The 12,885-nt window shown below is 41.5% G+C and overlaps 1 protein-coding gene across 1 annotated transcript in view; it reads left to right on the plus strand.

Moving 5' to 3' along the window:
* The window catches only part of cckbra (cholecystokinin B receptor a), a gene marked incomplete at both ends in the record, with an annotated part of 243,643 nt that overhangs the window by 158,989 nt on the left and 71,769 nt on the right, over positions 1-12,885 (plus strand). The gene's annotated exons all lie outside the window — the stretch shown is intronic.

The following is a 12,885-nucleotide window of genomic DNA, read 5'->3' on the forward strand; positions in this document are numbered from 1 at the left end:
ACCAATGGGAAGTCCTCCCCTTCGGAACGACGTGCAGCCCCTGCTGTGCTACATTTGCACTACAGAAACATGTAGCAGAGGACCCAGCAGCGGACGAAGAGGTCCGACACAGCGTAAAGAACAGCTTCTACGTAGACAACTGTCTACAAAGCCTTTCAACCCAGGAAGAAGCCGAGGCTCTCCTGATTAAACTCCGCGCCTCATTGATCAAAGGCGGCTTTGATCTCAGGCAGTGGGCCAGCAGCGATCCGCAAGTACTGCGCAGCCTCTCCTCCGAGGACAAGGCAGCCAGCAGCGAGACCTGGATGGCTACAATCCCGGGAGAAGCCCAGGAGATGACCCTGGGATTGGTGTGGCGATTCAAAACAGATTCGCTTCACTACAGACACAAGCCCCTGACTACGGAGCAGGGAAGGCCGGCGGCGGCGCCGACCACCAGACGGAGTGTGTACACAACACTCGCCCGACAATATGACCCGCTAGGATGTATTCTACCGTACACCACCAGGGCAAAAATGATTGTACGAGCATTGTGGGACAAGGACCAGGGCTGGGACGACCCCATTCCCGCACACCTTGGATCCACCTGGAGAGAGTGGGAGATGGAGCTCCACTCACTCCCAGGCGTTAATATGCGCCGAAGCTACTTCCCACCCACGGTGAGGCCAGAGACATGTAAAATGGACTTACACGTCTTCAGTGATGCCTCAGAGGTCGCATACGGATCAGTAGCCTACTTGCGGGCCCAAGAAGAGGGGGGAGAGATCTACACAGCATTTGTCCTCGCCCGCTCGAGAATAGCCCCACGCAAGCAACAATCTATCCCACGCCTAGAGCTCTGCGCAGCCCTAGCCGGAGCGCACCTAGCCACGCTCATCCAACGTGAGCTCACCATACCGGTGTCTAGAACAATCCTGTGGTCAGATTCCACGACAGTACTCGCCTGGATCAAATCGGACTCATGCAAGTACAAAGTCTTCGTGGGAGTCAGAGTCACAGAGATTCAAGACTTAACCGAAGAGTTAACCGGAGAAACAGAGTGGCGCTACGTTGATACAAAACAGAACCCAGCTGACGTCATCACCCGGGGAATGCCCCTAGATGACCTCACCCGTCGCAATGTCTACAGTGACGGCCCAGCATTCCTAAAGCTCCCGGAAGGAGAGTGGCCCACGCCTATCCCGAGGGAAGCCAGTCAGGAGGAGGCTGAGAACAAGAAGCCTGTGTTCTGTGGATTGAGCACTGTTATCTCCGCAGCCCCCAACATAGATGATTGCACTACCATAGAGAGTGCACAACAAAGGACATTCCTGCGGCACCACCCGGAGTGTAAGTCCCCCGCTGAAATGTCAGCAGCTAACTACGAGGAAGCAGAATTGCTTCTACTGCAGCGAGCCCAGAGAGACTCGTGCCCCGATGAATTGGCCTGTCTACAGGGAGGAAAGCCCGTCCCATCCGACAGCAGATTAATTCATCTGGCCCCCGAGAGCGACGCTCATACCCTCATCAGAGTGGGTGGTCGCCTACGCAGAACCCCCAACACACTCCTGATGGGGCGGCTAGATCCCGCGTTACCCCAGACAATGTACCGGCCTGAAGAAGCGAACGGCCGACGAATGTGGAGGTACAGCCAAGTATTAGCCGACAAGTTTTGGAGCAGTTTCCTACTACACTACCTACCGTCTCTACAGACCCGCCAGAAGTGGGTAAAGGAGAGAGACAATTTGACAGAAGGAACAGTCGTCATGATTATTGATCAATCACTGCCCAGAGCTATGTGGCCGGCCGGCCGCGTAAGCAAAGTGATCACCGGTGCCGACGGCAAGGTCCGAGCAGCTGAAGTGCTTGTCCAGGGTCGCACTTACACCCGTCCCGTGGCGAGGCTCATAGAACTGCCCCGACTCCCAGACACAATCGATGATGACCATGACCCTATAACCCTATGACTTTGTGAAGTTGACTGACCCCTACAGCAAACCCCTATGTGTAAATAGACAACGCGATTAATCTGTCTCTGCTTAACTGATTAGGTCTGGGACCAATCAGGGGGTGGCTGTTGTGAAGGGCCAGATTAAACCGAATATATATATTTATTTGTATATATATATTTAATTGTATTTGTATATTCTCTAATATTCCCTGATATCCCTTGTATATTCCTTGTACAATATGCATTGAATATCCATTCTAGCCTACTGAACATCCCATAATAGTCTCCATTCTACTATTGGTCGAGACCTTGGTGCCAGGCTGCCATACCCCCCAGACCCAGTTCAAACGTACCGCTCAACATGTACGAACAAGTCCTAGTTCCGCGTAGGAATCTGGCTACCGCACCACTAACGGTACTATTTGTTCATAGTGCGTATATATACTGCGCTACTAAAGTAGGACTTCCTTTTCAGTCCAGTTTCTTACCCTCCAATAGAGTGACAGACGTAAAGCCTCCCCGCGACGCCACGTGTGGGAGTAAGGCCAAGTTCGGCCTACCATCGGTATTGAGACATCGTGTATATTAATATTTGAATAGTCATATTTGGCACTATATCGTCGAGTTGGACGTAGTCTATTAAGCTAATAATAGTCTGTTAATATATAGTGCTTCGTACGGTGAGAATACTATCGTAGTCAGTACCCCATCGTTTCGGGCAGAGAACTGGCTGCTTATCCAGGATGGTCGACCCCATGTGAGACTGCATCCGAGGAGCCCCAGAGCCGACGAGCGAGTGGACCTGTATACCGGATTATTCTACCGACGACAGCCCGCCTTCCCAGGCACGGATTATGCTTTGTGTACAGTGATTATTCCATGGATAAAGACCCCCGACACTGCCGTGTGTTGGAACCCCCCCCCCCTGGAGAGGACGCAAGGTGAGGAGACGCTCTGCAAGACGAGGTCGCTTCACGTCTCTCCCCCGTGGACCGGAGAGAGCCGGCTCACAGAGAGTCCACCTGCTTTCATCTGTGGTCCAAGGATCGCTGGCGCACCGAGCTGCACAACTGTGGGTTCACCCAGGATACCCTTGGCCGGACGAGGCAGCCAGACTCTACCCCCCCCCCCCTCCTACTCCTGTTGTCTTACAAGCGACCGGATTACCCCCCTTAGTGTATCCAGTCTTATAATCATTAAAGTATCATTGCTGTTATTCCTTAACTATTCCAGGTCGTATATTTACCGCCTGCGCCACCAGAGATTGGACATTCTCTATTGATATACCAACGAATACTCTTTGCCATAAAAGTGCATACTATTTCAATTCATAAATGTAATTAAGTGATTAAGTGCTTGCTCTACACACCATTGCTGTGTAGTAATAAACGCATACTTCGACTTCGTACATTTGTGTTGGATCCGTTTCATCTACGTGAGAGTGTTTATCATAATATATTTATGCCGAGTACTGGGTGGCCGAATATAAGTACAAAGGTAGTGGTAGTAAGTATCATATCTAGTAATACAGTCAGGGAATTGTACCCCTCAGTTACAATAATAATAATAATAATAATAATAATAATAATAATAATAATAATAATAATAATAATAATAATAATAATAATAATAATAATAATAATAATAATAATAATAATAATAATAATAATAATAATAATAATAATAATAATAATAATAATAATAATAATAATAATAATAATAATAATAATAATAATAATAATAATAATAATAATAATAATAATAATAATAATAATAATAATAATAATAATAATAATAATAATAATAATAATAATAATAATAATAATAATAATAATAGATTTCATTTGTAATGCGCTTTACAGTTGCGGGGCAACTCTCAGAGCGCTACAGTTAAAGGGACTTAAAAGCTAGCGAGAATAAAGGAAAGAAAGAATATAAAAATAGGCAAGACTAAAACATAAAATAGCAGAGAAACATAGAATAATAAAACTGATCAAATAAATTGGTAAAAGAACATAAAATGTGAGGAGCAAAACATTTGATAAAAGGTCAACAGAAGGCTCTACTAAAAAGGTGGGTTTTGAGGCCTTTCTTAAAAACATCCACAGTCTGTGGTGCTCTCAGGTAGTCAGGGAGAGCATTCCACAGACTGGGAGCGGAGGAGCAAAAAGCCCGATCTCCCATAGTGCATAGATTTGTCCTTGGGCGCTGGAGGAGGTTTGCCTGGCCAGAGCGGAGATGTCGAGAGGAGGAGTGAGGGGTGATGAGTTCTTTGAGGTATAGGGGGGCGTTTCCGTAGAGGCATTTGTGGGTGAGCAGGGAGACTTTGAACTCAATCCTGAGTGAGACAGGGAGCCAGTGAAGGGACTTGAGGATGGGGGTGATGTGGTGGTATTTCCGCACTCTCATCAGGATCCTAGCAGCGCTGTTTTGGATACATTGTAGCCTTTGGATGATACAACCTGTCCTGGTAGATGGGGAAAGCAGATGGGGAAAGCAGACAGAGGGGTTAGACAGGGGAAACATATATAATGTGGGTGTGCAGGCAGCTCTCTGCACTGCACAGGTGAGGGTAATTGGGTTAACGACCTACCCACTCTACCATGCTCTCTGAGTCAGTAGACTCCCCATTTGCAGGTAGAGTGGGGGTCGTCACACTAGGATAGGGTTAATTAGAGATAGTCAAGTCAAGAGTTTTATTTGTTTTTGTATTTGAGATGTTGCTAGGAGAAGGGTTATTAGGAGAGGTTGCTAGGTGAGGATTAATTAGTTACTAGCAGAGGTTGCTAGGAGAGGTTGTTAGGTGAGGGTTAATTAGCATGTTTGCTAGGAGAGGCTGTTAGGTGAGGGTTAATTAGCATGTTTGCTAGGAGAGGCTGTTAGGTGAGGGTTAATTAGCATGTTTGCTAGGAGAGGCTGTTAGGTGAGGGTTAATTAGCATGTTTGCTAGGAGAGGCTGTTAGGTGAGGGTTAATTAGCATGTTTGCTAGGAGAGGTTGTTAGGTGAGGGTTAATTAGCGCATTTGCTAGGAGAGGTTGCTAGGTGAGGGGGGCTGTTTGAGCTGAGACGTGGGAAGTGTCACTAAGCCTCAGTGCCCAGGGGGAGAGTGAGGATTTACAACGCTATCAGCACCAGCCTTATTAAATTGCATAGGGACTGGGAGTTACGTCTCGCATCGCAAGAAGATGGAAATAATATCACTTTCATCTGCTCGTCTCTATCATTTGAACCCTCTTATCTGGATCCAATCGATGCAGGGAGATACTGAACTGCTATATATTAGTTTTGGTTGATAGCTTGCCTTAGACCATAAATGAAAGATAGCAAAATAAATAAATTATATTGAAGCAAATTATATCAAACTAAAAAGTTGGGCTCAATAGGGCACAAATCTCCACCAGGCAGCGCTCTTTTTTTTTTTACAATTATCTTGTATTGGTGAAAGCGTGACAGGTGTAAAATAGCCATTTGTATATCACCATATTCTTTTATTTTATGTATTATCTTTTTTAAATGCAAAGATATTTCTGAATGAACAATTACCCAAGAAGCTTAACCCCTTAAGCCTGAGTGGTCCGGTACCGCTATATCACGCCATAAATAGATGAATACAAAACGTATTCATTCATGTTGCCTTTCTTTTTTAAATGTAGCCAAGAGTAAAGACCCTTACCCTGTCAAAACAGCAGTCAAAGTGTATATTTTCAGCACTATGTTTGTTTACCAATGTTTTTTAAGTGTATATATATCTCAGTGCATCCCAACGGAAACCAGATGAATTAGACAGAAGTAAAGCAAGCTTTCCTAAGTGTGTGTAGTCCTAGGACCTAGGGTATTTCAATGGGCTTTCAAATTTCCCAAAACTACACTTCCCAGCTCACACCAGCTGCTGGCAAAGCTGCAGAGGGCTGAGGTGAAAGAAAAATATTGACGTTATTTCCATGATTATATCTCAGAGGTCGAACAAACCTGAATGTTATTGCCATAAAATACAACATATATTGTTTCTTTACCTTTCTGTGAACGTCTACAAAAATAACACGTCTCAATCTGAGGAAGCTATGGACATTATACAAAAGTAATTGTACTTACAGTAGATTTCATTCACAGTCGCTGATGCCCTGTAACGGGCACCTGGTGATCAGTGATGTACCTGAACGCGTTCAATGAACGATCGTTCGTGACTGCGTTCGTATTTTGGGCGAACTGAACGTACTGTATTTCCGCTAGATGAACGTAATTGAGAAGGCGTTCATTCTCAGCGCTGTATAACTTCGGGGAGTCTGGTAGTATAGCAGCAGCACTCGCACTTTTAGAAGGCTCTGCACTCGCTCAGAGTCAGACTCTACTGTGTCAGCGTATGAGCATTTAAAAGAGTTTTAGTTAAAGTCAGTAAATGTTTTGCACTTTGAATATTGAACTTTGAGGTACAACCTTAGTTTCATACCTCAGCCTGGTTCCTACCTCGTGTTGTGTTAGTACAGAGTTATGTCGGCACATGTTTATATGTTATATGTTTGTACAATGACTACTTTCACTTTTGGTACTTTAAGTATATTTAGATTATTATACTTAATAAAGACCATTCAAGCAGCACGTTTTTCCTCATGTTTTTGAAAATATACTGTAGAGATGAAAGCTGCAGCTGCTACTAGTGTGGACTGAATGGACGGCAGCAAAGCATTATGGAAATGCCAGTATTCTGTGGTTCTATGGGTTGTGGCAATACATTTGACAAATAATAGCTTGCAGCAACGTATTGAAAAAAGAACTATAAACTATAAATTAGTAAATTTTTGAAAACATGAACTATAGTTCAACATTTTGAATTATGAACTATGAACTGAACTAGTTCATTTTAAAATGTGTGAATTGTAAACTGAACTAGTTCATGTAGAAAGTGAACTTTCCCAACACTGCTGGTGATACTAAATCCAGATTTAACTCTGCCATTGGAAAGAGGATCCATAGATGTTAGGGATGTCCGATATTATCGGCCTACCGATATTGTCATTAAAATGAGATATAGGAAAATATCTGTATCGGTTTAAAAAAATATATATATATAATTTTTTATTTTTTTACATTTATATAACCTTTATTTACCCAGGCAAGCAAGTAAGAACAAATTCAGATTTTATCTATTGTCAAAAGTATGCATAATGTTGTGTTCATTCCACAACAGGAGATATGTAATGTTAATTACCTGAAATTATTCCGTTTTTTTGGGGGGGGGGACCCTGCATATATCGGTATCGGTTGATATCGGTATCGGAAATTAACACTATGGTCGCCGATGACGTGTTTAGACGTCATTCCTAGCCATGCTCATTCTGCCGAAGACGCCGTAACTCGTCTTTGATATCAATATTTCAAAAATCTGTGATCGAAAATCATATTTCCCCTCCGGAGCCCTGAGATACACTGCAAAGCTCCACTCAACTCTCTAGCGGTTCAAGAGCGCCATCTGTTGGCCGATCGGCAGATCGCCAACAGGAAATGACTCGTCGAACCGGAAGTGCTCATCCATATGTCGTCCGGGCACTCGCTATCGTTAGAGAGAGTCCGTCTTGACACAGTGAACATCGAGCGGTGCAAATAACTAGAAAAAACAACATGATTTGGACGTATATACTATTATACAACCTGGAAATGGATCGGGCATTTCTCCATCCCATAATAGAAAAAATTCTGTTCCACGCTCATCTGCCAGTGGCACGAGGAAGCCACGGTGAGTTGCAGCGTTATATTCTAACGTGTTCCATATAAACTGCTATGATGACCATATGACCCACACTGGATGAATCATCTAACGCTGCCCACGGAATTATAAAAGCCCCCTCGCCCATCCGGTCATCATCAGATGATACGTAGTAACTTCTAGAAGAACATCCAGTTGAAATTTTTTATCTCGCACAGATTCCTACCAAACTGTATTTGATCATCAATATAATGCATTTAGGGCTATAAATCACGTTCTGAAGAAAGCTGCAGAAAACGATAAAAACATACTTATACTTTAGACCATATTTTAGTATGAATATGTGAATGAAAAAGTATATCGTTGCTACACCCTGAACAATACATATAGGACATTGAATGGGCCATAATAATGGCAATTTAGCAATAGAATTTAAAAGGTTATAGCCCTGCAAAGAAGGGGAACTTCTCCATAGACAAATAGAGCTGGCTAGGGATGGTAAATTATGAATTTGAACCATGGCGATCAAAGTGTTAAGAGTTGGACAATATCGGTATATCGGTATCGGTAAAAAAGCCAATATCGAGCATCCCTAGCATGTATGACTTGGCCATAATGAGGTAATCTATAGGCATGTGCCCGGATTGGCAAAATGCAGTACTGTATCTACAAAACCCCATGTAAATCATCTGTGTAAATTGTTGTACACTTGGGGGGTTACTCTATTTCATTAGCACTAAAAGTGATAATTTCTTTAAATAAAAAAAAAAAAAAATGTATTGGGTTTTACAGTACACAAGTCAGGTTTTCATTGCCGTCAATAATTTTGTGTTCCTTTTCTCCACAAGTGTACACAAGTATACCCACATATCCCCTCCCCCCTCCCTTTTTCTCTCTCTTAGCATCTTTAAATCCACTTTTACTGTTATATAGAAATAATACATACATTTGGTACCTCCAGTAAGATAACTCATACATAGATAAAAAAAAAATAAGTAAAAAGTAAAATATATAAAGACATCTTTACAACACCTTCAATGGTGTGCCTCCGCTCTTCCCTGGGGTCAACTGACCACGGGAGAGAGCGGGGGGGGGGGGACTCATCCTATAGAAGCCCTCCTATATCTTCCCTTCTCAGATATTCATTAAATGTTTCAGCATCTTATACCATTCTCTGCCAGTACTGTAAGTCTATGGAGATGTTCACCTTCTTTGCAGGGCTATAACTTTTTAAATTGTATTGCTAAATTGACATTACTATGGCCCATTCAACATCGATTATCTATCGTTCACGGTTCAGGATGTAGGAACGTTTTACTTTTTCATTCACACATTCATACAAAAATACCGTCTAGAATATAAATATGTTTTTATCGTTTTCTGCAGTAATTCCTAGAACGTGAGATATAGGCATAAATGCATATATACATTATCAAATGCCGTTTGTTGCCGATCCACGCTATATTACAAATTTCAACTGTACATGGTCCTAAATGTTATGACTGATCATGTATGGGTCGTTTATAATTCCGTGATCGTTGTTAAATGATTTATGTAGTATGGGTGATATATAGATCAGATCAGTTTGCATCGATAATAATAAACAAAAACGCTGAACGTCACGGCAGCCTCCTCTTACCGCTGGGCGATGATACTGGAGCAAACAGATCCCAGTTATTTGATGGGGATCGAGGCGATCCATTTCCGGTTTGTATAATACTAATACACGCCCAAATCATGTCGATTATTGAGTTATGGCAGCGATCCATATCCACGGTGTGTGGCTAGAGTCCTGCGATGATATGCGAGTGGCCGGACGGATTTAGGAGACGCACCGATATCCAACCGGCATTTCCGGTTTGGCAACTCGCCGATCATCCACCAGGTGGCAGTATTGAAGCGTTGCAGAGTTGTGCCGAGTCCCACAGCATCAGACAAGGCTCTGTGAGTGAAATATGAATACCATGGCGAAAATATGAAATATGATCAAAATAACTTTGTACGCCGTGGATTGGCAGAATTCGCATGAACTTGAAACACGTCGTACAACGTGAATGGCGCACAATGGCGCGTGCTAATTCAAACACCGATTGTGGGTGCGTAAAAATTTTTCCAATTGAAAGCTATTGTTCTTTTTGCCTGCAGTATAGCAAAGTCAATACATTTGCATTGTTTTGGTTCTCAGGTTGAGATTTACTGGATATAGGTGTAGTAATATCATTTTGGAGTCTAATGGGATATTCACTGACAAGACATCTTTGATTTTGTGAATTTTCTTTATTGTATCAGAACCTTCAGAATGTTATCTTTCAAGAGAGACCAGGCTCATGCATGTGCTATATGTATAAAGTATAAAGATCAGCTTTGCAAAAAAGTATCCAGTCCTTCAAGTTTAAAAATGGCCACTTTTCTGGCCACCAGTTAAGAGGTTAAGATTGTTGGCTTCCCCAATGTTGTCTGTGCTATTGACTGCACTCACGTTCCAATTGTACCACCAAGCAAAAATGAACATGTTTTTAGAAATAGGAAGCAAACATATTCAATCAACACCCCGGTAGTGTGCAACACCAGTAATATAATAATGAATGTGGTTGCCAAATTCCCTGGGTCTGTGAACGACAGCACTATTTTTAGGAACAGCAGTCTATACGGAATGATGCAGGACATGCATGACAATCCCTGGTTACTGGGTAAGAAAGTAGTTTTGAGAAAACGTCTGTGCTGTAATATTCATTGCAAATGTGTCGGGGAAAAGTATGTGCTTTTGTATCATAGGCAGTGATGGGAATAATGGCGTTATAAGTAATGGCGTTACTAACAGTGTTAGCTTTTTTCAGTAACGAGTAATAACGCTGTTACCGTTACTGCCAAAAAATGTGGTGCGTTACATGATTGAACCTGTTTCTTTCATCAGACAGATATCTGCGCTGAGAGGCAATACTGTTCTTCCTTGTTTAGTGGGCAGTGCGCGAGCCAAGCGCATACATGCTGACGATAGGCTGAGGTTGAGTTAAATGTCATGGTAAGCCAATCAGAGGTATAGGTGGGCGGGTGCCTCCAGAGTCTGACACAGCCACAACACGAGCGACTCAGTCAGAGTGTGAGACCGCGGGTCCGTGTAGTGTACGTTTTGAGCCCAAATAATCCAAAACGAATCCAACAAACGACACAAGCGAGCAGTCAGCGTGAGACCGCGGGTCCATGAGCGTTTTTTGTTCACTCTTGTTGTGGTGCAGCGCAGGGCACTGCAGTAGTGGCTCTATCTTTAGCCTTATCAACATAGTGCTGCACTTCCTGGTTTAATAGCACAGTCTGGTGCTCAGAGATATATATATATCTGTATGTCATGCATGTCTTAAATGTCATGATTAGATTAGTTTAGATGATTAGATTAGATTCTTATATCTGTATGTTGCGTATGTCATAAAAGTCATGAATTGAAAATGGGGGACCCTGATGTAAACAAGACGAAAGTGTTTGTCTGGTCTGCATCCCCTTAACAATTGTGTGTATTGAGCCGTACTGTACTGTACCCATTCTGCAATCTGTTCATTAAAATGTTCAATCAATCAGTATATATTTGTTATTTATTTTTGGTATAGTGCTTAACAAGCATAATTTAATGTTGCCCAGTTGTGGCCTGTTGAGGGGCAATACATATCAAAAGTTCCAAAACATCTAATGTGTTTGTATTTGTATGATCCACTATATAAACATAGTAATTATAATATCTACATACATGGCATTTGATTGGAGGCTAGTCTCACTTTGTCCCACAGCAACATTAAAATAGTTTAGATTTGTGTATGTAATATGTAAAAAAAAAAAAACGTGAAAGTAACGCAATAGTTACTTTCTGAAGTAACTAGTTACTTTTATAATTTGTAACTGAGTAAGTAATTTAGTTACTTTTGTACCTGTAACTAGTTACTTTTTTTTAAAGTAACTTGCCCAACACTGATCATAGGCTACCAACTCCAGCCCTAGCTGATGACTCCCGTGTGTAATCCTGCCAACGTTGGAGAGGTCGGCGTACCATCGGGCTCACATCAGAATGTGTGGTGTGATCGAGCTCACATTTGGCATCTTAAAAAGCCGGTTTAGATGCCTGGATCATGGCGGTGGGGCAATGCTATATAGTCCCCCCAAAGTATTCCAGATCATTGTATAATCACAATAATGAGAATAGAACCCGCACACTCATATGCTCCAGAATAAACTTTTAATTTATAAAGTTTCGATGTTTCATTGACACTGGACACACGGTCAATGAAAAGTCTATTCTGGAGTATATGATAATGTGGGTTCTATTCTCTTAAGGGGAGACACAATAGGGAATAGGGTAAAAAAATTAACTAATAGATATCACAATGAAACTTCCCCAGTTGATTACTTATATTAAGACAAGACTTTTTTGTATTACAAGTTTTCTGAAATTGTATGTTTAAATATGCAAATGAGGCATGATCTACTTAAATATGCACTAATTTGCATATAATTCCAGGACAGAAATCTGAACATTGGATAAAGCCATTTTCAAAATTATAGTTTCATTTTGTTGACATATTAGAGCCAAAGGTTATTACAGAGGGGATTTTGGATATCTCTTTTTATCACTCCATAAATCAGAAAATACTCCATTCAGTCCATTTTTATGGTAAAATTCCATATTTCGCCATGTTTTTAGGAATAAAATGTGATATAAATCAGGGTATGAATGCGATATCAACAAACCCTTCTGTAAATACCTTCAGAACATAGATATGAATAGAACTGGAAGGTTTGGTGTATGTGAGTGCTACTGAAGTGGAGATTTCTGGCTCAGAGTATGAGGAAAAACTCTTAAAACGCATTTTCGGGAAAACGCCTTCAAAGTTCTGTATTGTAAAATGCCATACTTTTTTTTTTTAAACAGATATTTACAAACACAATACCTAATCAAACCATTAGTAATAGACAACCTAAACACATGCCTGATAACTGAATAATAATAATAATAATAATAATGATGTTATTGAACTGAACAGAACTACACACAGGCTACAAACAGTGTAGTACAGTGTAGTACCCCCTAATAGGCAAAAAATATTTGAATAGATATCACTATGAAACTTTCCCAATTTGTTATGTACATATAAACTAAGAAAAAATATATTGCAAGTTTTCTGAAATGTATGTTTATATATGCAAATGAGGCACTTCCCCATTAAATATGTGCACATTTATGGATGCAATAAGGCAAAATGATGTAAA

The sequence above is a fragment of the Notolepis coatsorum genome (assembly GCF_963971535.1).
Source record: "Notolepis coatsorum genome assembly, chromosome: 1".
Taxonomy (NCBI): domain Eukaryota; kingdom Metazoa; phylum Chordata; class Actinopteri; order Aulopiformes; family Paralepididae; genus Notolepis; species Notolepis coatsorum.